Raw genomic sequence first — 23,358 nt, 5'->3', positions numbered from 1 at the left:
AGAAAAATAGCAGGTTTTCTCAAGCCCTTTAAGAGATTATTATATAATTGAAGAGATAAAATATAAAAATACACCCCCCCCAAAAAGCTGAATAACTAACAACCCAAAGCTAAAAATGAGGAGGGGCACAGACACTTCACAGAAAATTATAGAGCAGCGAAGACCCAACCTTGCAGTGAAAGAACAATTCGGACAGAGTGTTCATAATCCCTAGTGCAGAGGGCGCACGTGACGGTGTTATTTGCACTAAGAAGCAGTGGCTGTCCGTGCATGCCTAATACAGAGTCTGGCATCGCTCAGGGGAGCGTCCAGTGCTGGGGCAAGCTCTCTAGGCGGAGGCTTTTGCAGGGGAGTGGGGCGCAAAGATTTCTATCACTGGAAAGACAGGAGGAGGGAGGCTGGATCAGTGACTCCTTGAAGCCTGCATTACTTTGTGTCCTAACATGGATACGAAGGAGTGGGGCCAGTTCCAAAGCAGGTCTCTGTGTATGGCTCCCTGGTCCAAAGGATGCTTTTTTGAAATTGTTGTCTCACCCATTCTTCATTTGCTGACATTTGGCTCAGCTGGACAGTTTACTAGCTGTTAGTAAGTTAGGTGAAAAGGTATGATGGGTGAGGAAGCCATTGAAACCAATGGACGTAACCATCTGCAGGTCTCAGAGTTCATTCTGCTCTTGCCCTCCAGTAATGGGTCATCTTGAAGGGGCTGACTCTCACGTTGCCAAGACTCCTTCTCTTCCTCCTCGTCCTCCAGAGCACACTCTCTGGGAAATATTCAGAGAGTCTTTCAGGAAAAAAAAAAAGGTGTAACCGATAAAAATGAAGTTCTTCATTGGATGCTCTAGAAATACATTAGTTACAATGACTGCCAAAGAGGACCTTGGATATTTCTAAAACATGGTAGCTAAGAACGGATGCTAAGCCCCGCCGAAGCAAAGGCCGGGCGACTGATGACAGCTCAATGTCGGTTACTGATTTCTCTTCTCAGTGAGGTCTGCCTTCAGCTCATCTTGTTTTTCCAGCAAGTATTGTTGACAGTCGGCCATGCTGGGCACGGTGCTGGGGGAGGTGATGGCAGAGGTTCCAGGTAGGAATGCAGGGTTGAGGCAGGTGATTCTTTTGTTCATTGTTGCTTACTTTTAAATTTTTTTAAAAATGAGAGAGAATTAATACTGGCAGCGGAGGAGTCATGCCGGAAGATAAGCTGAATCTACGGGAAAGAGAGGAAGGAACCGTGGAGGCAAGCTCGGGAGGAGAGCAGAGGAGTGAGACCAGGGACAGGCGCCAAGGGGCCACCCTGGGGTAAGAGTGAGGCAGCGCCCCGGCCTGCGGGGTTAGAACTCGGTCCCTGCTCTGCCCGCAGCGGAGAGTGAAACCGCTAAGTGTTGCCGTGTGTGTATTTTTTTGTGTTGTGACAAGATTGTGGAGGCTCCAATTCCACTCCTCACACAGCTCTCTAAATTGAAACTGGTCCATCTTCTCTGAAAAGGAAGTAGAGATGTTGACCCCATCTCTGTCCCAGGAGGGTCCAATTCGTCGACGAGAGAGGACTTGTAGGAGGGAAAAGCTAGAAGTGCTGTTTAAGTACCTTTGAGCCCTCACTGAAATAGGATTCCACCGAGACGGGTTACTCAGAGGACAGGATACTTGCTGTCAGGGCTCTGCTGCAGAACGGGGGTGATAACACCGGCTCTCTCAAAAGATTCGTGCGCGCATTTCACGAGCTACCAAATTTAAAGTGTGCCTGGCATGCAAGGCGTACTCAGGAAGGGTTAGCTGCTGTTTATGTCGTCCTCGTCGATAAAAAATAATATTAAAACCTTTTTTTGTTTAATTAAATATGTACACCACTAAGCACATGTCCTTAATTTACCAAATTATGCATAATTAAGGGTAATGTATTTATAAATCATTCGTTCCTTTTCACTTAAGTTAGCTAACATTTGATTTTTAAGCTAGCAAAAAATTGGGGAAGTCTTACAGGAAAGTTCACATCCTATATGATTTATTAAATTAGAAAAATATCACTTTTTAGACCATTTTATATGGTGAACTCTTTCTTTATAACAAAAATTCTAAATTATTCTGGATCAGTACCATCTTGGCAGAATATCTGTTTCTTTCTTTTGTAATTATCTCAGAGTTGAGTTTGATCTGCACACTGAAATAATTGCTCATTTCAAACCCTGGAGTTCATTTCAGCTCTTAGGGGGAGAAGTGTGAAAACTTAAGCGTGTGGTCATCATGGAAGTCTGTGGAAAAGGTTTTCTTTGGGGGCCACTGTTTCGATCATAAACTGTTATTAAGGCTTCAGGTTGCGATGCCGTGTGTGACAGAGAGACGTCTTCCCTTTGCTTATTGAGAGATGTTCCTGTCACCGGGGCCCCGTCTCAGCACCTGACACTCTCAGCTCAGTGAAGGGCTCCCTCTCCAGGGCTGGGTCGGAGGCCCCCATGCCCCCTGCCAGCACCTCCGCATGGGTCACTGTCTCAGCCTCTCTCCCTCAGGTGCACTGAGGACCACTGACACTGTGGCACTGGAGGTGCGCTGGAAAATACGATGCTGGGGTTTTCAACTTCTCTGTCCTTTCATTTCCTTTCACACCGAAGTGGACACACAAGCATGTGCAGGGGGACAGATGGCACACATCAGCCTGAGTGTTGCTACTGGTCTGAAGGGTGCTTGTCCCGCCTGGCTCCGGGGACCTCCGGCTTCTGGGGGCTGTCAGCCGTTACCCCCAGCACCGGCGGCTCACTGCTGCTCTCCTGAGTCTTGTCCTGTCCGTCTGTGGGTCTCATCAGAGAATTGTACTTCACTGAAACTGGCTCTCAGCCCTCTCCTTTCTTTCTCCACTTTTCTCAAAAGCAGAAGCAGCTGCCGTTCTGCTAGAAGTGGAAGGGGCAAGACTCACAAGGCTCTCTTCAGCTGCTCATCAGCTGCTTCTTTCCTCCTCGTCCTCTCGAGGGTCCACCTGCCTCTCCCGGGCCCTCCGTCTCCGGGTCCCGCGTAGCCCTCCAGAAGCTGTCAGTGGTCCGATCTGTCCTTCTGGGTCCTTCTGAGGGGCAGACCTCAGGGCCAAGAACTTGTTCAACATGAAAAGATTTCTGTATTTTTAAATATTGATTACACATTTTGTTTTACTCAAGTATATTTTAAAACATTTTATTTCAAGTGTATCGTAGATAATTTTTTTTTTTTTACAACTTAGATTTGGAGAGTTGACCTCCAGAGATTTAAATATAGAGAAATAAAAAAGTGGGACCTGTAAGTGTATTAATCCTTAGTATTCAATAGACTCTTTTTTCTTTTAAAATTCCCATTTTTGGTAAGTAAATCCACCAATATTCAGAACTTTGAAACTAGAAATGCTGGATTTACACCTTCTGTGGTTGTGTCTCAGTAAGCATGTATTGTGTGAGTGTATGAAGTGTAACATACATGCACAAGCATGCACAATGAAGTCCAGCCCAAGGCGGACTCACCCAACGAGCCCAGCCGTGTCACCAGCATCCCAGTGAAGCAGCAGGACCCAGCAGCCCCTTTCATGCCCCTCCGGCCAACAGTCCTCCCAGGGTGACTGCTGGCATGACAGCTCACACTCATTACTTAGTTCTGCCTGCCTTATAACAGCACATAAATGGAATCATACGATGTATCTTCATTTTTGTCTGACTTCTTTCATTCTACATCAAAATGAGGAGATTCATCCCCATCGGGTGCTGTTGTGGTTCATTTACTCTTGCTGTGTAGTATTCCATCTTACAAATTTACTGTGTCGTTCAGTTATTGCTGGATGTTTGGGAACTTCTTTCCGAGCTGGGCTGCTGTAGAAGGTGCTACTGTGGTCATTGTTATGCAGTGCCTGCCTTTTGGTGAACATATGTGCACATTTCTCTTGAGCCTTGACTAAGAGTGGAATTGCTGAGCTCGTAGTCACTGCCCAAGAGTCTCCAGAGTCATTTGATCTCTGATTCAAAATGTAAAAAAAAAAAAAGAAAAAGAAAAAGAGTAACATTTGATACCATTTTGATTTTTCTCAAAAAAGCTAATATCTTTGAAATGTAAAAACTTCATTTTGTTCACTTCTGCAAAAGTAGGAATCATTATTTAAAGAAGGAAAGAGCACAAAAGAGATTAAAAATTTTCAACTTAAAGAGACCTAGCTGAAGAGGGTGCGGAAAAAAGGGAACCCAAATACTCTGTTGATAGGAATGTAATTTGGTGCAACCACTGTGGAAAATAGTACGGAGTTTCCTTAAAAAAACTAAAAATAGACTTACCATATGATCCAGCAATTATATATCTGGGGAAAAGTCTAATTCGAAAAGATACATGCACCCCAGTGTTCATAGCAGCACTATTTACAACAGCCAAGACTTGGAAGCGGCCTAAATGTCCATTGACAGACGGTTGGATAAAGAAGCTGTGTGACTGAGTAGTAATGGAATAAGTAAAAAGAATGAAATAATCCCATTTGGAGCAACATGGATGGACCTAGAGATGATCATAGTAAGTGAAGTAAGTCAGACAGAGAAAGACAAATGTCATATGTTATCACATATAAATGTGGAATCTAAAAAAATGATACAAATGAACTTACTCACAAAACAGGAACAGACTCACAGACATAGTAAGAAAACTCATGGTCACCAAAGGGGAAAGAGGGGAGGGATAAATTAGGAGTTTGGAATTAGCAGATACAAACTACTATATATAAAATCAACAAGGTCCTACTGTAGAGCACAGGGAACTATATTCAAGATCTTGTAATAACCTATAATGAAAAAGAATATATGTACGTATAACCGAATCACCATGCTGTACACCAGAAACTAACACAACATTGTCAATCAACTGTACTTCAATTGAAAATAAAGAGAGCCAGACCTAGAGGTCATCTCGGGCACGTCGAGGTATGAACCACATGCCACCGGGTTGAGTGGCACCGTGGGTGTCTCATGGCCACGCGGTCTAACTGTGAAGGAGAGGCTGGGCAGAACTTGCACTGAGTCCCTATTTATACGATCTGTGTTCTTTTCATTGTCACTCAATTCTACAAACAAGTTTGGTGTCCATCTCTGGGCAGGGCAGTACAGTCAGCAAGGTGGGACTTTCTAGAAAAGGGAGAAAAGTGCATTGTGTGTGTGTGTCGGGGGGGGGGGGCCTTAACCCTTAATGGAAAAGCAAATTCCTACAGTATTTTTGCTGGAATGATTTTTGTCTCTTACCTGACTTTTCCCTCTAATAGCTAATCTGTCATTTATACCAAATCGACCCTTTCCCTTTCCTGTTCCATTACCTTTCCTCCAATTCAGATCTTCACCACACCAGGACTGAACTATTGCAACAGCCTCTTGGCTGGCCTCCTCAGCTGTGTCTTCTGCCATCTCTAACGTACCTAGCTCATTGCTGATGGGATCAGTCTCTGTGACACAACGACACGTTCATTGTGCCCCTCTTCTTGTCAGGGCTCCTCAACAGGAGCGACGCGCCCCTGGACCTGTGGGCCAGGTAGTACAAGTGTGTGCGGAACAGCAAGTGAGAACTCTGCGTGTTAAGTCTCTAATGTCCCTCGAGACCACAGAGAGTTACGCTTGGTTCCATTTTCCTTGAAATCTCAGGGGCCTCCTGGTCTAGGTGTCATTGCCCTGATTTGGTAAAGACTGAGTCATGGCAAAGATTTGCTTCCCTTTTCACCCTCCAATACAGAAACCAACAACAACAGCATAGCCCCAACTAGACACAGGAGTGGAGCCCAGGAGATCCCCACTTCAAGAGAGCTGTCTGCTTCATTCAGCTCTAGACAACCGTTGCCATGATGGATTCTGGCCTAGGGTTTTTACATCTTCCAACTTTTCAAAATAATTGGGAAAGCCAGATTTTTCTATGAAATCTCCTTAGATTTAGATTTTGGCGTACAATCCATGTTTTGGGGGAAAAACTTGTACGTCAAATACAAAACAGAACAACAGAAAAAAGAAGTTCTATATGGAAAGGGTGGTCCCTGATCTGCCCTGAATCAAATACGTTAAATGCACTTCCACCGTCCAAACAGTTGGGACCGTTAGTACTAGGCCTCGCTCACGGCTAACATGATTTCCCGTCCTCCCCAGCACAGGGGCTTAGCTTCAGCGAGATCCGCCCCTCCCCTCTCTTCTTCATGGAACACGTCCACTCATCCCTGCATCCATCTTTTAAATTAACCCACTCCCGCTCCCTCCCGCCAGCCATCCCAATTCCTTCTTCCTTTAAAAAGCTCCCTGACATCCCACTTTGTCCCTGAAGCCAGTCCTCATATTTCAGGATACATAGATTCTCGTTCTCCTGAACAGAATATATTTAAAATCACTGGCACCAAAATTACCATAGAATTTTTTCAAATTTAATTTTCCTAGCGGGATTATTCGCTCCTGTGTTTCAGCTCCGTTTTGTAGTGCCCCTTCCCCCGGGTGCATTCAGCCCAGTTCGGGCGGGAGGGGAGGGGCTTCGATGGCTGCTTTGCTGGCTGATTGATTATGAATATCCTCATCTAAAGAGCATGTCTAGCTCTTTAAAACAATCGCATTATTTTAGCAACTATTCAGTTAGTTGCAACCCATACATACTTTGACTTAAGATGTTTTGTGCGCTGTTTAAGAACCTGGAACAGATTTCAATAGTCTAGATTTTGAAATAAACTCCTTTAATTATATGTGTGCCCACCGAGGTGCATGCCCCTTGTGAAGTCCTTAAGAACAGGGCCATCTATGTATATCTTTCCATTCATGTGAACTTTGTCTGCAGGAGGTGCAGCGTGAGACCACGCTGGCAGGGTGGTTCGCTTTAGGAGTCTCGAGGAGTGACTTGCATGGTTTCATTATTGGAAGCAGATCTATTTGTGAAACAAAGACATTACCACTTACTTAGGTTTAGAAAAACAGCTAGCCTCAGTTGGTAGTGTAGATATTATCTTGGGTTTATTTTATTGGTTAGGTAAGCTGTGAAATAAAGCTGATGCTTTGGAAATGTGAACAACAGGAGAACGCTGTAACCCGAGTCACCGCCCGAGCATGAAATGTGATCTGAAGCGACACTGGTTGTGTTCTGCCGCTTATGTTCTGCAAAGTGGCTTGACTATGAGTTCTAGGAGTCTGGGGTATGCATTCCTCACGTGCTCCAAAATAAAGGATTGAAATTCCCCAGGAAGAGCCAGGCTGTCCCTGGGAGCCCTCCTAAACCGCGGAAGTGCAGCCCGGAGTTGGGGAGGAGGATGAAGGGGACTTTCTGAAGCAGCGCGAGTAGCATGTAATCAGCACAATGAAGTGCAAACGAGTTTCTAACAGGACGAATAACATCCCATTACGAAGTGCTGTCTGTTCTAGAGGAGCACTTCTCCTGGCAGAGCTGCTCCAGGGACGGATGTGCTCTGCTGCCGCGCTGACCCACACGTGGGCCGCTGAGAACTGGAAATGTGGCGGCTGTGACTGAGAACCTGAGTTTGTAATTTTAATTGCGAGTAGCCCCCTCGTGGGGACTGCGTTGGACAATCCAGTTCTAGAGGAAGATGGCTATTCTTCATATCTTTAAAACAGGCTTGAAATAATTTTTCTCTTTGGTTCGGATCAAGAACTTCAAACACCTTCAGCGAAGGTCTTTGCTGTTACTGTCTCAGGGTGGGGGACTTCAGGGAGAGGGGATGCGGGCACTGTGACGGAGAGGCAGGGGCGGCACCGCGCACGGGAAGAGGCCCAGCCCTTCCGGCGTCCCCGCGGCCGGCCGCCCTCCGCGTGCGGCCCCGCGCTCAGCAGCAGGTGCTGCGGCCGAGAGAGGACCGTGCCGCAGCAGGAGGAGCCAGGCTGCGTGCAACACGATGGGACGCGGCCTTCGAACATAACGCGAGCTCTTTATTGGAGTCAAGGGCAGAATGGTTGAGTAGGTCCCAGCCTTGAACATACTCATGCTTATCTTTAAAGCAGGTTCTAGGCATCTCTAAGGTCAGACATCTATTTTTCAGCATGTGTCCCCGTAAATGTGAGAAGTAGGGATCTAAGAAAATCAGTTCACATCTGCTTCATTTTTTATTTTATTTTTTAACATTTTTTATCGAGTTTTAGGCATTTTACAATGTTGTGTCAAATTCCAGTGTAGAGCAGTTATACAAGAACATACATACATTCATTGTCACATTTTTTTTCTCCGTGAGCTACCGCAGGATCTTGTATATATTTCCCTGGGCTATACGGTATAATCTTGTTTATCTATTCTACATTTTGAAATCCCAGTCTGCCCCTTCCCACCCCCCACCCCCCACCCCCCTGGCAACCACAAGTTTGTATTCTATGTCTATGAGTCTGTTTCTGTTTTGTATTTCTGTTTTGTTTTGTTTTGTTTTAGATTCCACATGTGAGCGATCTCATATAGTATTTTTCTTTCTCTTTCTGGCTTACTTCACTTAAAATGACATTCTCCAGGGACATCCATGTTGCTGCAAATGGCGTTATTTTGTCGTTTTTGTGGCTGAATAGTATTCCATTGTATAAATATACCACCTCTTCTTTATCCAGTCATCTGTTGATGGACATTTAGGCTGTTTCCATGTCTTGGCTATTGTAAATAGTGCTGCTGTGAACATCGGGGTGCAGGTGTCCATTTTTTATCTTACAGATTCAATAAACATCTGTTTTCATTAGAAAAGAGACTGAAACTTTATTGAAAAAAAAATCACTGACCATAAATAACCAAACAAATCAACCTATCCAACGGTCAAGCACCGTAAGTGACGGACTGGAGAGGCTGGCTAGACCAGCTGCAAGAGTGAGCTGAGAACACTGGAAGGGGCGACCGCTCTCCAGTTTTTAAAGACCTGTAGGGAAGAGGTCTAATAACATCTTTCATCTTTTAATCATGAGGAACGTCCTGTTTTATGCTGAACCTCATAGTTCAGATTCTAATTTTCGTGCTTTACAGATTCTCTCAACTCTTAGATGACAAACTAAACGATTTCCAGTGCAGCAAGAGTAGAGTGCCTGGCATTGTCAAGTCGTGGATGCTGTGATGCGGGATGGAGAGGCTTTGCCCATGGCTGAGGGACTCCTCTTCCCAGCAGGCAGGAGGCTGGTGCCTGCTTATCCCTTCCTCCTCCTCCTCAGCCTGTGCATTTGGCTTGAAGTGCAGTGTTTCTTAGCTTGTTGCATCTAGGCTCTGGAAGAGCCTCTGTGAGTGTGTGATGTCAGGTGAACAGATTGCCAACGATGGGCGAGAAGTAAAACCACAAGTCCTTTGGTGCTTCGGTCCTATTTTGTATGTTTTACAGTTCCCTGTCGGAAATATGACATTGTGCCCAAAGGGGAAAATATAACCAAATGAGTGACATAAATCAGAAAAATTTAAGCGTCTACATTTGTGAGCCAAGACTTTTGTCCTGCAGAGAGTCGTAGCTGTGTTTATCTCTGGAGGACAGGACTGCAGGCAGAAAGGGACAGGGCTGGGACTTCTGGTGGCCTTGGACTCTCTGTCCTCCTTCCTCTAACCTGCTGAAAAAGGTGGGGGCTGGGGGAGGTTGCACTATGGGCACCCTGGTCCATGTAACAGCTTTAATGCACAAACTCATTAGGAGAGTTCCAGTATTTGAATTTTGAGAGGTTTGGTTTTAAGAAGGAAGCATTTCACAAGGCACACAGCTTCCTTTTCTTAAGAATTACCATAGCTCAGGTTGACTCGGAACTCATGGTCTCCGTCTCCTCAGTGAGAAATGTGTCTCATGTCCAGACCTGGAAAGTGATGTGAATTTTTCTCTTTTCAGCCATTGTCAAGTCATCAGGTCAAATAATGTAAAATACATGACACCATGAAATTCTTAAATTCTGTCTTCTCCCCCACCCCTGCTCCAATAACCAAGCTGAATTCTATCCAATGTAGTTATCTAGAGTAATTATAATTTATTATTTTGTCTTTGAAATAATTAAAAATTTTCCTTTTTTTTCTTTATTTCCTTTCACAATCAAAACCCAAACCTAGACCCATGAAGTGATCAGTTAGCTTAAGGGGAAATTAAAATTCTGTGCAGCTACATTCAAGCTGGTGGTTTATTCCTCAGAGCTGGGCTGTATGCTTCCGGGGCTCTGTCCCAGAAAGAAGCCTTAGCAGAGAATGGGCTTTCCTTCTCAGTGACTTGCTTTCCTACAATTAACCCTTGAATTCTTGAGAAAGAAGGTAATACTGGAGACACGAGTACAAAGGAGACAAATTCTCCCACAGCTTAACTAGATGGCACGCAGAACCCGCCGTTGAGGAAATGCTTGACTTTTCTGACTTCTAAGGCGTAGTTCTGTTCAGTGTTTGCCTGGGAACAAGCTCATACGTAATTATTTGGATGATGGGTAGTGTCCCTGGTCCTGGATCTCAGAGAGGCAGCTTGCCAGCTGTGACTTCTCCATTCGAGGTGCTGTGACGTCTGCGTACCGTGCTTGGGCCCTCCGAGTGTTCTGGTTGCCCGTGGAATCACCTAATTGATTTGCTTTCACTTACATCAGTCAACTAGTTCTCTTTTTCAGCTGAACTCCTTTGTTTAAGCACTTGTAAGGGGCAAAAATTGCAATATTGTCATAAAGAGCAGCCCTAAGCATGTGAAACAGGAGAAAATGCAGGGAGGCAGGTGCCCAGGACAGTACCACAGAGATGCTGCATTTGAAAAGCTTCACACACACACACACACACACACACAGGAGAAAAAGAGAAAGGAAGAAAAGAAGTGGGTCTAGATGGGGTGGCGGGGAGCCTTCGGAATGGAGAAAAAGTTTAAATTTAGAGATTACGTAATGTTCCTCAGGGTTTCTCGGCAGCATGGGGACCGTTTTGATAACTAACAGGATGATCGTTCTCTTCGTGGTCATCCACTGAAAAGAGCGTTTCAGAAGCTGCCACGGGCTCTGCCCTTTGGAGTATTTATAGCTTAGCTGCGGCCCCGGTGGGGCAGCGGCCGCCGGTGGGAAGGAGGGAGGGACTAGCTATTGCATTTGAGCCTAGTTCTTCGCACCCGCAGCAGAAGCAGCGCTGCTTTAGGTGCAAAGGACAACTTACCCGGCAGCATGTGGTGCTGGGTCCCCGGGGGCTTGCCCGTCAACACCCATACCGGGAGCCTTGGCTGTTTATTGGTAATAAGTCCGTACAAGGGGAAACCATATTGACCTGCTGTTTATCTTGGAAATGGCTGCCTTCCAGCCGTGCACCGAGGTGCAGCAGGAAGACCCTGGAGATGCAGATACAATTCGGGCCACTCTACCTCTAGCTGTGTGCTCCTCGATGGTCAGCACCGAGCCTCAGTTCTCTCACCTGTGAAACATGGACCAGCAGGACCTCGATTATGCTGTGCAGCTCTAAGAGGACCTGAGCACCCTTTCACGGGTCACTGGCTAATTGTGCGGGTTTACATAACTGAGTCTTGAAATTAATCAGAGCAGCAGTGTTATCATCAAGCACTTGTCGTGACTGTGCGCAAACACGCCGAGTAACTGTAACTGCAGCCGCTTTTTTCTGCCATTTCTTTCTCTTCTTGTTTGGGTTCAGTTTACATTCAAATCTGTGCTTATAAGTTAAACACAGCAGATTTACTGCAGACTGATGCCGGTATGTTGTAGTTGACTGTACGAGTTACTGAAGAAGGAAGTGGGAGGGAGACAGTTGTTAATAGAGGGTTAGATTTAGCTATTCCAGGCTATGCAGATAAAATAAAACTGTAGCATCCAACAACTGTGGAATGCTCTTTGCAACAGTATCACTCACACTTAGCAAGTCGGGCCTGAGCCCTCGTCCCTCTCCCATCCTCACCTCCACGCTCGCGACCCTACCAGGGCCCCCGGTGCTTGCCCCACCCGGCCATCACTACTCCAGAAGCAGACCCCGTGTCTCCACACTGCCGAGCCCGAGCCCCGTGCTCCACGAGCTCTCTGAGCTTGCTCCCTCTTCCCTTTCCCTGCTCAGCAAATTCCTCCTCGTCCTGGAAATTCCAGTTCAGATAATACCGGACAAGTCAATGCTTTTTTTCCCTTCTGGACTTGGCCCAGGCCATTGTAAGTGTCTCTCATGTAATGTTTATCACCTGTCACAACTGCTTGTGTGTTTTATACTCCGATAAACTATGAGGTCCGTGGGAAGAGGATGGTGTCTTCTTCAGAGGTATCTCTGCAAGGTCTGGTGCACAGTAGGTGCCAAAGAGCATCGTTTGAAGGAAGGAAGGGGCAGATGGATGAAGGGAGAATGAATGAATGCGTTTGTCTCAGTTCATGTCAGTAAGTGAGACAGTTAATGTTTCCCTCCTCATTCCATCTCAGCTCTCTAAGGAACAGGGCTTTGCCAAGGTATAATGGGTTGAAAATAGCAGTGTTTGATTTAGTAATTACTAAACTTGCCTTCAGTATTTAAAGGAGGTTTAATAATAGTAACGTATTGGTGCTTTCTGTCTACGCAAGGCTATCTTTTTCTTTCCTATCCATCTCTCAAGCTCTGGTGGTGCATCCCCAAACCCCACCAGAGTGCCTGTGCACAGCCTGTCTCACCCAGCAGCATGCTAACAGGTGATGACCACGAGTAACACTCTCTTACTATATCCAGAATCTATACCTACATTTCTGGTTTACAAAGTGAAATTCACAGGTGCATTGAAAAGACAGTGTCTGAACTTAAAAACGGACCTGGCCCCACACCAGGTCTGACAGTTCAAGAAGCAGAGGCTGAGGGAGAAGCGGCAGGAACGGGAGGTGGATTTCTATCACCCGCTTCATCTGAAGCAAAAGACATGCTGCCAGTCACACTGCAAATGCAGGTCCCTCCTTGTCGTCCAAGTGACAGGCCCATACACTGATCAGTGAGGAAGCCATACAAAAATGCAGGCATTGTGCCGTCTTTCCCAGTACAGAGATCTAGCTACATGGCAAAAACAGGTAATTATCAGGTAGAGTGCACTTAAAGCATGTTCAGATATTCAGAAAGGCAGATGCTGCATGGTCCCATCTATACGTGAGATATGAAATAGTCAGACTCACAGAAGCAGAGAGGAGAATGTGGTTCCTGGGGCCTGGGGATTGTCAATTATACCTCAGTAAAGCTGGAGAAACAGTTTAAAAAACTCAGATTTTGGTTTTCATAAGTATAAAAATAATACATGCTATAAAAATTCAGAGAGGTATAAAAAAAAGACGATCCAAGTCACTTTATGCCCCCTACTTACTATCCGTATAGTTGTATAGTTCTGTTGAACGGCAAAGACAGACAGTTTGCTCTGTAGATGGACTGTAGTTAGAGCTGGAATCAGGCTGCACGTGTGTGTGTCCCGTTTTTACCTAACCTTGCGTTACGAACGTTTCCTCTCATCGCTAAATGGTTCTTAAAGAAACATGATTTTAGTGCCTTATTAATATACCGTGAGTGATTATATCCTAATTTATAATCATTTCCTTCATGTTTTTACTTAGTTTACATCAAAACACAGTGAAGAATTTTGTAAAAAAAAAAAAAAAAAAAAAGAATTTTGTGAGTAATTTTGTGTGTGTGTGTGTATCTTTCTTTCTCTGAATTCCCAGAAGTACAATTGCTGTGTCAAAGCATGAAGGTTTTAAGCCTGCTGTTGTGATGCCCACTTGCTCATTTTATCCTGTACGTCTTCTAATAGCAGCAAAGTCTACTTAAATGGAAATAACTCCCACTCTTACAACAGGAAAAAGGTAGTTTTGCATTAACCTTCGCTAGAAAGCTTGCCTGGTAAAGCGGGTATTAACAGAAGAGGGTGCTTTCAGCAGAAGCTGTACTGACGAACGAGGACCCTAGACGTCAGATTTACCAGACGTCAACGAGGTAGTGGCTTTGATAGTTTAAACCCTGTCAAAGCTGGGCAACAGGTGCTGTGTAATTTTGGAGGGCTCTCCAGAGAGTTTTAGGGCCTGATTTGAAATCCAATAAGATACTCATTATGTCCTCTTATCTTTCCTTCACAGAAAAAATGGCAGGTTTTGTACAGAACCTTTACTGGGGCAAAAGTTAAGAAAATATTACACAGGCTATGGAAATTCTGTTTTGTCTTCAAGTAATGACAAATGAACGGTCAGTCATTTAGATTCCAAAGTTCTTAGTACTTACAAAGTGTAGAGCACTTTTTAATGGATTCTTTCCAATTTTCATGTAGGTTAAATTATATACTAAATCTAGCAGTGGTACTCATCCAAACAAAGAGTGAAAAAAGTTATTCATGCTGATGACCTGCGAAATTAGAAACATTCAGATCATTGATTACAAAGTGAAGGCGCAAGTCACTGGCCTGTCTGGCTCTGGGCTCAGTCAGTTCAGCAGTCAGGTCCAAACGAGAAGTGATGTTTGTCAGAGAACTAAACAGATCACATGGCATTGTGGCCTAAGACACTGAGGTCCGATTCCAGCCCATCTCTTGACTATATTTGACCCTCAGTAAATTACTGCATGGCTACATGCCTCAGTGACTCACTTCAGAAGAGTGACGACTGAATGATGTAACTGGGTTGGGGGCTGACTTGAAATATGGTACACATCCTTCTAAGTCTGAACCCCATGCTCTGGGGCTGACATGCTGCAGAGCTGGGGGTGATCACTCCTATTCCTGGGAATGCCTTTCAACCAGTACTTTTCTGGTGTTCCCTTGGGAGAGCCAAGGTGGTGCTGGGTTGTTTAGTGCACCTCCTTGATTTAGAATGGCCTACACTCAAGGTCCACACTGGCGTTGATCGTAATCGCCTTAATTGCCACACACATCTTGCAACACACTGGCCTTTCAAGGGTCTCCCACGTTTTGAATGGGATGGGTTATTTCTGTTTACTCAGCTTACCTACACTTCTTGGTCCCAGCATGGTACAGAAAAAGCTTCCACTGGAGCAAACACTGAAAAATGAATATTGTCAGTAATTTCACCCTACAGTTTTTCCCCCAAGGGATGATATAAGGGAGAAAAAGCCAGTTACTTCTTAAAGCTTTGGACCTGTACTGGGAGAAAATGTTCAAAGACTATCCTGTGACCAGTGGACCGTCAAAGACCGTAACACCAACCTTCAGCCTTCCAGAGAGAAGAGCAGGAGGCAGTTGGCACTGCTGTTTCTAGGAGAAGAACTGCCTTCATAGATGTGTTTCCACTTTAATGACAAAAATAAAACACATGAGGTGTGGGTCAGTTGAATCACATGTTTCTTCATACTTTACTGTACACGGTGAACCCTGAGAATCATCCCATGAGTTCCAGTACAAAGACGACATGCTCAGATTCATAACAATTTCTCCCTCTTTGAGAGGCTTGTTTTGATGTCAAATCTTAACTAGCTTTAAGTGCCCAGTTCTGTTTCCCTTCTGATCATAGAAATAGACCAAGTCCTTGGTGCAGGCAGATCAAGGGTTTCCTCTGCCACTAGCTGGTAGCTCAGTGCTGCTTGAGTCACCGCAAAGCCTCGCAGAAAAAGGAAAGCCAGGCTTGTTAATTCATGAAGATATGAGACCTACAGACACCTCCGAGGGCCTGGGGAGCTGGCAGAGTGTGCTGGCTTTGGCTTAGAGCACACTTTTGATGACAGTGTATTCCCAGGAAGGGTAAACACATTGATAAACTCATTGCCCTTGATCATCCAGCACAGTTTCTATTGACGTTTCTCACAGCCCCAGGCAGAGATTAGAGCGTATGCGGCCCACTGACCGCACTCAGGCTCTCGATGACGGGGAGGAAGGCTGAGTTCCTCTCTCCACCTGCGCGGGGAGGTCGTCGCACTTCCGTCACGGCCTTCACACACTTTTGAACTTAAGACTCTGTTTTCAGCTTCTGTTTTCCTAATTCAGAGATTGTTTTTCAAGAGATGTTTTTGTTACCATGCTTTCAAAAAATCTTAGTGATACATTTTAAATATGACAATTCAAGCCATTGTTGAGTCTCTACACAAATGAAATTTTGAGAAAGTTGCATGAAAAAAGGTTTGCGGCATTCTTGTGATGTTTGCTAGGAGTGAAATATCTGTCCTTACGGACTGCAACCTGAAAACCCAGCAAGAGTTGATGTTTCTGACTATTTGGGGGGCGGGAACTTTTTCTATTTTGAAAAGTTTAAGAGTCCTGAGAAAAATGCCCTTAGTGTCGGAGACATCAGATACTAGATTCCACCAAGCCATGCACAGGGCTGGACAGGAGATGGTTACCCAGCTCCCTTCGGTTTGCCGCGGACCTCACAGCCTCCTCTCCATATTCGCGGTACCGCTACCGGGGAAAGTCCTCTGCAAAGCTTTTACTGCGGATATGCTGGGGCCAAAGGGCTGTTCATCAGGACACTGCACTTCAATAGAGATATGAAACTCATTCCCATCGTTAGATCATTAGCAGGTTGCAAATAGCCTACAGTCACTTAAGATGCTTTAGTAGAAATTAGTTATAATTCATTAAAAGCAGATTATTTATTGAGAAAGGAAATAGGTCGATTAAATTAAGATTTGGAGGTAGGAACTGACCGGGCAGGATCCCCATAAAACGCATATTCACATGGCCAGGAAACGTTTCTGTGCACAAAGCAAGGACTAAGCAAGGAGTCCGCTGTTACCATGCGGAACAGGAGACACACGAGCGTCCTGGGCAGTTCAGGGACCTCTCTCTTCCACCCCATGTGGACAGATGGCTTTTCTCCCTCGTCCTTTGGGTAGACCAGACATTGATTCTCTAGAGACGTCAACCCACAGAGCCTCAGCTTGGTCAGCAGACCCGGGAAGAGCAGGAGGGAGATGTGAGAATGACGGCAGACAGAATACAGTGCCGCCTGCTGATCTGTGCGACGCAAGCCCCCTCTCCACCCTGCTCCCAGGGAGGCTGCAGCCCGCTGTGGGCCCCTCAGTATCCACAGGAGGCAGAGAACAACCCCAGAGAGAACAAAGTCACAAGTGCTCTTATGTGAACAGGTAGCGAAAGTCAGTGGGCACGCGAAGAACAGCCCCACTGTGAGAGGCCGGGAACAAAAAGAATTCTGAAATCCCAGTCTGTCCCTTCCCACCCCGATTTCAAATTGTAGAACAGATAAACAAGATTATACTGTACAGCACAGGGAAAGATACACACGATCTTGTGGTGGCTCACAGCGAAAAACATGTGACAATGAATATATGTATGTTCATATGTAACTGAAAAATTGTGCCCTACCCTGGAATTTGACACAATATTGTAAACTGACTATAACTCAATAAAAAATGTTAAAAAAATTTTAATGATAAAGTATTTTGTTTTTCAGTTTTATTGAGATATGATTGACATACGGCACTGTGTGAGTTTAAGGGGTGCAGCACGATGGCTTGCCATACACAGACCGCAAAGCGATTAGCACGGTAATTTTGGTTAACTTTCATCACCGCACACAGTTATCAAAAAAAAAAACCTGTCTCTTCCTTGTGAGAACTTTTCACCATGTGCTCTCTCAGCAACTAGCTATCAAGTATACCTGTATGGCAATGTGACTGTGGTCGCCATGCTGTGTATTACACCCCCAGTGCGTATTTATTTTCTAACTGTAAGTGTGTAACTTTTCTCCTAAATATATGAGGAGACCTTCTGCACGTACTCTTTTAGCCCATGAACCTGTATTAGGTGCCTGCTGTGCACCGTTCGCTTCAAAGCCCTTGAACAGTTGTCAGTGAACAAAGCAGAGATTCCTGCCCTCATAGAGCTTAAATTCTAGTAGGTGAGACAAGAGGCAAATAAAAAGCAAAATAAATTGTATATATGTGTGTGTGTGTGTGTGTGTGCATACACACATTTTTTGTTACAAGGCAATACATGCTATACAAACAGAAAGGGGAGAGGAGTGTGAGGTGGTTTTGGAGAGCATGCAATTTGAATGCTATGAAAATCTGAGCCAAAATGGAAGAGGTCATACTGCTCTTGATATGCGGTTTAGGAGCGATAAGGATGAAAGCCTTAAAGCCTGTAGCTAGGAGAGGACATGAGGAGAGAAGCGAATTGGAAACATCGTGTATAGATGACCTTTCAAAGGAATTTCGATGAAGAGTTGAGCATCAAAAGGAGGCAAGATAAGATACTTAAGATGGAAGAGATAATTGCTGTTTTGAATAATAATCCAGAAGAGGTGGGGGAGGTGGGATTGATGATCTTGGAGGAGAGATGGAATCAGGGTACAAACAGGGGGGCTGGCCTGAGATGCCAGCAGGGCTGCGTCACCTGCCGTGGACTCAGGTGGCGAGGTGGGGGGGTGGGGTGGGGGGGCGGAGACGGCTCCTCTCCGAGCGCTACTGGGAAGGAGACCCCTCGGCAGGAGGACGGCTGGGAAGGAGGCGCTGCAGTTTGTGGAGAAGGGAAGCTGCCTGATGGCCGTGCAGGGATGAGAGAATAAATGGACAAGGGGGGCGTGGTGTTGTCGGAGAGTAAGGGCGCGGTCGCAGATGTAAAGTGACACCATCTCTGTGGTCGTGTTTCCACTCCAGCCACATTCAGCCCCCGGGCGCAGCCCTGAAGTGGGCAGAGTGTTGGATTTAATCAGGAGTGAGGACAATGCAGCGATACGGGTGCCACGCAGGAGTATGTAAATGGGTTGGCATACAGTGTAAACTGGGGAGAGAGGGGAGAGGGTGGGGGACAGGGAGGAGGTGGTAGGATCAGCAGGTCCAAAGTTCCAGTGGGCATGGCGCTGGAACTCTGTAGGTACGAACCAGAAGGAAAGACGGGATGGTCGGCTGGCGGGATGCACAGGGCTGAGATTTCAGAGGGCTTTCTGGCCGCAGCTCCCGGCAAAGACGAGGTCCAGAGCGAGTCTCAGGAGAGAGGGTGCGGGGCACGCTCATCTCCCAAAACCCAGTTCCTGGCAGAGCCTTCCTGCCCTCTCAGGGAGGTTCCCGTGCCTCCCTGGGTGTTTCCATAATTCCCTGTGCATCTGCATTATTCTTCACCATCATCAGCCTCCTATTAGGCTGAACCACATGAAACTGCCAATATTTGACTGTGTTTGCCTGTAAAAAGGGCAATTTCATGTGGTTCAACCTAATATTTCTCCCTAGTCTGAGCTTGAGGGCAGGGACCAGGGGCTATTTACCTTTGTACTTCCAGCACTCATCACAGGGTCTCACAATATAATTGGGGTTCACTAAATGTTCCTGGGTAAATGAAATTCTGAAATACGACCCAGACGCGAAGTTCGAAGGCACTGCACGCTGCGCTCCGCGGGCGGGGGTCTTCAACAGCGCGTCGGGGAGGTCCTGCAAAGGTGCGGGGGCTTCCGGGACCCACGGCAGCGGCCGGGGAGGGTGCGGGGGCTTCCTGCATGCAGACAGGACTTGTGCGCTGAACTGTCACGTCCGTGGCGAGCCTTCTCCACGCGCCGCTGCCAGCACCCGGGCCCGAGGACCCACAGCCAGCCGCTCTCGTGCTGGGGCCGCTGGGGCGTGCGGTGGGGGCGCTGGCAGCGCGCCGCAGCAGCCGCGGTCAAGTTTTATGACTGGCCGTTCTCGTTCCTGCTTTTGCAGACACCCTTATTTCGTTTGTAGACGCGTTCCTGGAACATAAGACAGAGCCCTAGACTTACTCACCTATATCAACGCCATTTTCCCATGCAGCTGAGTTGATGGGTTTCGTCCTCCCATCATGGTCCATGTCCTAACTCCTGGATTCTCTGAGGCCCTGAGCGGGACCCGGCACCCTGAGCGCCCGCTGTGGACTGGGCAGCGACGGGCCCTTCACAGCCCCCGCAAAGCGCATTCACCGCTGGGTCTGAAGAGTACAGTGTGGGGCTTTGCTATGTGAAACGGGGCCTCTTGTGCCCTCTTAATATTCTAACTAAGCTCGCTTAGAAATGTCCAAAATCTACACTAAAAGGGTTTTCTTTTCATAGTAAGAAAACTGTACTGTATCTGTTCATATGAAATGGCTATTCGGAGCTAAACGCTGCAGAGTATCTAGACTTAGTATATGTCTCTAAAGGTATAAATGGACACAATTTAAAAAATATAATAACCCAAATTATTATGAAATACATATTCCACAAATGTATCATATTGTACAAGGCCTTACATTGCCCGTGAACGTCCAGGTGTACAGAAGAGCTAGAATTCATGTGCGTTTCCAGTCCTGGGCTTCCTGTCAAAAGGCAAGAGCGCTTACGTTGTAATTTCAGTGACACGGGGACGTCCCTCCCTAAAATACATCTGCCCCCGCCCCGGACACCTGCGTGTACCTGCCAGAACATCGAAAGCTTAGTCCTTTAAACGTAAGGCTCCGATCTCTGTTGCCATGCAGATAACCCTGGGAAGGGAAGACTTTGGCTTACCGTAGCCGCTTGCATTTAAGTGGCTTTCAGAGTCTTTCCTTTAAATAGGTTGTATTGAATTCAGGGCTGCAGGGGAGACAGTGAGGACCCTCTGGGCCTGAGGGAGAAAATACAGGAGCAAATGACAAAAGGGGGGAAGCTCCTGTTTCTGGGGGACCTGCGTGGCTCCAAATAGAATTCCTCTTCAGTGGAGACTTCCCAGGATTCCTGGTTTGTCCCCGTGGGTTCTATGACTTTTGATTCAAAGATCAGGCAACGATGTTAAATAATTAGCATTATTATACATAAGTGTAAATGCTGTATAAATGCTCTTTAAAATGGAGTGAGGAATCCGATGGAGAAATGCATATCCATGTATATGTACCGTTGCCTTTTTAGAAACATTTTTGGGTTTTATTCCAGATCCTCCTAACGAAGTTGATATACAGTCCTCAGTGCTCAGGCGGAAAATCAGGGCCATTTTCCTTGCCCAGCAGTGGTGTACTCCGCTTCCCGATTCCCCAGAGACGACTCCCTGACCCACCCCAACCCCTCCAGTGTCCTTCAGGATCGGTCCTTCGAATTCACTTGCATACAAGGTGTTCATTTTGCGTCAAAGGCAAAATCTGTGGAATTACGGGCTGGTGGCATGGAGGACGGCCCTGGGAAGTGCGATGGTCAGGTCCCGGAGGAGGTGAGACAGAGAATCCACCGTGCTTCTTTTTCCCGGTGGTTCCTTTTTGGATGAAGATATGAAACGGCTTAACTGGTCTTTATTTGAAATTAGAGTGCTGATCTGTAAGACCCTCTCAATGTGAGACTAATGACATGTTAGAGGTGCATTAATGAATCCATGTGCAGGAAGACAAAAGAGGAATCAGGGCTAATCAACTTGCCAGCTATTTAAAGATCTTCCCTTGACCATGTAATGACCTTCATATACATTATGCACCATTAGTATTCATGGCAATTATATATTTTTAATTTTCTCAGTGTTATAAAACATTAATCATCAGCACCAGCAAACAAGATATTTTTGCTTGAGTAGTTTATATAAAATTTTGGCAGTACTAAACTTGCAAATATCATAAAGTATGCTAAAAAAAAGAAAAGGAACTCCAAAAACTGAAAATAATCAGCAAAACAGTCACTGAATTCTCAATGTCAAAAAAACTAATTTTGGTGTCATAATCGATGTCAATGAAGAGGCATTTCAGAGTTAAAGGGACCTGTCTTCATCCGAGAGCTCATAAAATATGGTAGTTGAGAGTCAAAGAAATTTGTGGAAAAAGAGGATGTCAGTGTTTATGTGTCTGAGAGAAAGTAACTACTTTTAAGCACAAATAAAATGAGCCAGGACACTTTTTACCTTTGCTTTTGGTCTGTCTGTCCCACTCAGGGTCAAGGGCGAGGTATTCAGAAATGACTTGGGGCATTACTTTGAACAAAGTTAACGGGGAGGCAGGGAAAATGCATACGTGTAGTGAAGTGCGGAACTGGCTCTCCGTCAGGCAAGCGAGCTGGGGACGGGATGAGCGAAGTGCTGGGGAGGCCCAGCTGTGGCCCTGACTCACGTTGCATCAGCAATAAATCATCAGCCAGTCCAGCTGCCTCTGCCGTGTTTGCCTGTAGAAGGTGTTTTGTTTTTTTTTTTTTTTTTGAAGTACTTTATTTATTTGTAAAATCCATTATGTGGTACATCATACTTCCCAACAATGCTGGATATCTTTTTTTTTAAATTCTGAGTTTATTTATTTATTGATTGAAGTATAGTCAGTTTATAACATGTTGTGTCAATTTCTAGTGCATAGCATCATGTTCTAGTCATACGTATGCACACATATATTCCTCCTCATATTCTTTTTCATTAGAGGTTACTACAGGATATTGAATACAATTCCCTGTGCTGTACAATAGAAACTGGTTGTTTATTTATTTTGTACATAGTAGTTAGCATCTGCAAATCTCAAACTCCCAATTTATCCCTTCTCACCCCTTCTCCCCCTGGTAACCTGTAAGTTTTTATTCCAGCAGCACAGGAGCCAGGGAAGGGGTGACCAGGGAGGTAAAAGGACCCCATGTGAAATCTAGGAAATTACTTAAAGCAGAATTTCAAGGAGGAGGGAGCGACCCACTGTAAAATGAAGCTGATAGGTCGAGTAAGGTGAGGAATTGGGAATCACATTCTGATAAGTGTAGGTACTTTTGGGTAACTGCATAGTCGAATATAACACAGCCGTGACATTTGGTAAGCTCTAGCCTCTTTAAAAACAATACCCATTGTTTAAAGAGGCAAAAACCATATAGAAAACATGCTGCTCTAAATGATAGCCCAGTGAAATATTCATTTCTCATTACTGCCCAAAACTGTAAATCTTCTATTGGCCAAACGTCCCCTTTTCTTTGTTTCTGAACAACTGAGACCTTGAATGGAAAAGCTGTTTGCATCTGCATTGCTTGTTTGGTTCCGTCTGCGGTGGTGTCTCTGATCAAGGGTACAGAGGGAGGATGGGAACTGGGAGACAAGCGATAAATACCGAATCCTTCATCCTGTGCTATTTCACTCTAAATTACGGAAGCAGCTGAGAGGTTGTTACTTCATAATGATTTTTAAACACATCCATTTTCCCACTTCTGTACACTTCCTATTTCCTGTGCTTTCTTCTGTGGAGGCAGGAGAGTCACTCTGGAAACAGTGCTCTGAGGTCGTTAAGTAAACGGTGCTGGTCTGCACCGGGGGAGGAACGGGCGCCCCGCAGTCTGCTTGCCCCGTGTCATCTCGTCTGTGCGCCCCAGTTCCGGTTCACTCTGCTGTTTGTAATTCACATGCCTATCCGTGTGTCTCCTCCTGCCCAAATCAAGGTAGAAATTCTTTCAGATCATCCTTATACTTTGGGAACATTTCCAAATCACCTTCTCAGTGTGTCGTTGCTCATCATACTCTTCTCCTTCCATATAAGCAAGAAATTGCAGGGCTCTGGGTCTTTATTTTACAAACCAGGACATGGCGATGAATTCTGAAGTCTATCCACTGAACAGACCCTCTGATGCTACCAGCCTGTCTGTATCTAGTTAACAGCGTAACCACCAC

General features: G+C 45.6%; 1 protein-coding gene and 1 long non-coding RNA gene across 2 annotated transcripts in view; one reads left to right on the top strand and one right to left on the bottom strand.

Annotated features, from left to right (window-relative positions):
• Positions 1–23,358, top strand: part of XKR4 (XK related 4) — a 285,138-nt gene that overhangs the window by 32,925 nt on the left and 228,855 nt on the right. The window lies entirely within an intron of this gene.
• LOC116660518 lies at positions 169–21,755 on the bottom strand. Its single transcript, XR_004316097.1, has 4 exons — positions 21,746–21,755; positions 16,590–16,596; positions 9,697–9,702; positions 169–865 (listed from the first exon to the last, which is right to left on the bottom strand). It is a non-coding gene; the product is annotated as an uncharacterized LOC116660518 (long non-coding RNA).

This window comes from Camelus ferus, chromosome 29 (assembly GCF_009834535.1).
Source record: "Camelus ferus isolate YT-003-E chromosome 29, BCGSAC_Cfer_1.0, whole genome shotgun sequence".
In the NCBI taxonomy this organism is placed as follows: Eukaryota; Metazoa; Chordata; class Mammalia; order Artiodactyla; family Camelidae; genus Camelus; species Camelus ferus.
Note: the sequence above shows the minus strand (reverse complement) of the source record. Positions and strands in the feature narration are given on the sequence as shown.